Genomic DNA, 3,262 nt, shown 5'->3' on the forward strand with positions numbered 1-3,262 from the left:
TCCACCCTCTCGGGTTCTTTATCCACTTTATTTCTTCACTTTCACCACCGAAAAGAGGAGAGAGAGAGAGAGAGAGAGAGAGAGAGGGAGAGAGAGAGAGAGAGAGAGAGAGAGCATGCCACAACAATAGGGAATGGTAAAATAACTCAAGAGGAACTTTCATTGGTGACGTTAGATTTTTTGTAGTCGCCGTTAGAAGATGTCAGGTTTCTTTATAAGTGTAGTAGTCTCTCGTTTTAGGTCTGTTGCAGCAGACAGACAGGAGACAGGGCTGGGCTAATGTAGGACATACATTATTCCTCCTAAAGTATTGTTTCGAATTGTGCTAGGCACAGAGAGACTGGAGACAGGGACAGCCTATACATGTGGAGGCTGCGTTCTTATTTACATCGTTTAGAATTATGAGCTGTCACAAGTGTGTTGGCCTAACAAGCGAATGGAGAATTATCTTCACCAGTCTCACCAATTAGTTATTATAGCAACTGGCATATAGGCTATACCCAAATTAGACACAGAGAGCGAGAGAGAGAGAGAGATAGAGAGAGAGAGAGAGAGAGAGAGAGAGAGAGAGAGAGAGACTGCTAGCTTGCATGGACACTGCATACATTAATTTCCTCCCTGATCTTTTTATTCAGTGTCATTTGAGTCGCCTTCCCCCCTCCTCTCTCTCCCTCTCTTGGATGTTTTTGAGCAAATTTTTCACATGCGCCTCTTCTAATCTGTGGCAGGTTGTGGTAGAGGGTAAGCCGGCTAAATCAGTGTGAAGAATTGTGGTGAAAAGGAGCCGGGTACTAATGAATGGGTTTAGGAGTCAGTCACGCCGCGGTACATCTCTGTCCCCGTGCATAATACTGTTTAACATTCTTCAACTTCACAGACACACACACACACGCACACACACACACACACACAAACAGTATCCCATTCTCTGTCATCAAACATGTACATCCATGCATGCTAAATATTTTAAAAAACAAGACGAACATGCGCAACTGGGACTGCGCAAACCCACGACCATCTGGCACGGTCTGGCTGACACCCCAACCCCAGTCATTACACCCGACCAAACACGTTTCTAAGGCGCTGCGTACTGAATGGCAGCCTACATCGTGCACTACTTTTACCCAGAGACATGTGGGAGCGATCAAAAGAAGTGCACTGTAAAGGGAGTAGGGTGCTATTCAGGACACGGATCCAACTCACTCCCCTCCATCCATGCATTCATATAACCGGGTGAAATTAGCCTGTCACCGCATGACTCCGAGACAGACAACAACAATTGGCCTTTTTTTAAGGTTTTATGCATTTTAATCTTTAAACGGGGGCTAAGCTAATTATTTAGGCTAACCGTGCACATCATGTTTGGGAACGTATCCAACATCTTTTAGCCTGTCTTGTAAGATTACGCAATCATCTGTTGACTGTGGCCGTTTTAAATCTCTGCATCTCTTTCACGCAGTCTTCTAAACGCACACAATACTTACACAATACATACGGGCACTTATCCAAAATCGTCTGTTTAAGAGCAGAGACCGACAAGCTCTCACATTCTCACGTCAGAATTCGACTTCCATCCATGTTTCTCAAACATCAACATCTCGAAGTTGTTCCTAAAACATGGGCTCATCTGTGGATTTGTAACCCTGCATGGAATAGCTCACCTACTTGCATTCCATCTCCCCACACATGTAGCCCATACATAATGGAGTTTGATGATTGGGTAAAAAGTGGTGCAACTTTATGCATGGCCTACATGGCTCCGTGTAAGACAAGACGGTACAAGTCCACCAGGCGGACAAGAATGAAACAAAGCTACACACATATATGAATAAAGTATATCCCGCTTCCTCCCAATTATTGTCAACATGATATATGGCGGATAAACATTCACTGACAGTCGTGAATATCAACGTTTTACTAGGTCAATTGGTTTAAGTTGGGTGGACGTTCTATTTGATTCCCGACGCATCTGCAAACGTTCTATAGTGTTCCATGAATTTGCATGAGGAGTTATCGGATTCCCAAAACGTGCACTGACATCGACAGAAGGTGCACATGTTACCCCTCTCAATCTTACATTGGCTCAAAAACGTTTCTCTTAATCTTAATTATTCTATTCATAGCTCTGACTGTGTTTGCAAAACGTTCCCTTTGAATTGCTTATTCTCTCTTCCATTGCACATTTTGCCGACCGAGTCTCTGTCTCGTTGACTATTTAACCAGTGCTGATACCGGACCGGTGCTTTCCATAGAGCCCGAGCGCCCACAAAGACCGTAATGCAATTATACCTCGCGCGCCAGGGTGCTAATCACATTTTCGTGAACAAAAGAAGCGAAAGTCTTCCCGAGTTCACGGAAAGAGGAGAATAAAAAGAGAAAAGAAACAGAATAAAGAGAGAGGGAATGTTTTAAACTCCGGGTGAGAAATAAAACAATTGATGTAGCCATGAAGAAAAGGCTTGCAGGCTATAATTCATGTTAAAGCTGAAGTGAGTTTAATACGTTCACGCACGCTACCTCATCAAAATAATCGAAACACTTTTTTGATAATTTATGTGGCGAATGAAGTATTAATGGAAGAATAGAAGCAATGTAGTAAAGACAATTTAAGAAAGTTATTCCTACAAAGCACGTGAAGTGAGATTTTTTCTGTTGTGGAAAATGTGTTTTTATAATCAGTCAAACAAAAGACTAATTTAGTTGGAAGGCCAGTCGAGGGTGTAGAACGCATAATCAATGGTATAGAAGGATAATCAATGGTATAGAAGGATAATCAATGGTAGTCAATGAATCGATGAAGTGACAAAACAGAACAATCAGACAACACATAATCTGGTCACTATTTCTCATGTAATCATGGGGCGTCCAACAAAAGACCTGTGGTGTAGTTATCTCGTTGCCGTAAAGTCGTAGAGCGAATTCAACTTCTGTCATTGATATTCATCCCTATTCTCTCCCGTAGTCTCCCTCCCCATAGGGACAATGGGAGCAGCAGGTGGAGCGTTTTCCATAGCAACGGCGTTCGGATCGAATCTGTCGGTCTGGTTTCTCTGTGTTCTAGAATGGTAGAGACAAACGGAATGCGCCACCAGTTGACTACGTCGTGCCAACCAATACGGCTGCTGTTGGGTTGTAAAGGCACGCGAGCATCTGTCGGCTCGTCTGTCCGTATTGTCATTCATTCAATTAGCGCCCAGCGCAGATTCCAGAAGGGGTGCCTGTCTTTCTCTCTCCGGGTGCGTGTGCGTGCGTGCGTGTGCGT

This window comes from Salvelinus fontinalis, chromosome 5 (assembly GCF_029448725.1).
Source record: "Salvelinus fontinalis isolate EN_2023a chromosome 5, ASM2944872v1, whole genome shotgun sequence".
In the NCBI taxonomy this organism is placed as follows: Eukaryota; Metazoa; Chordata; class Actinopteri; order Salmoniformes; family Salmonidae; genus Salvelinus; species Salvelinus fontinalis.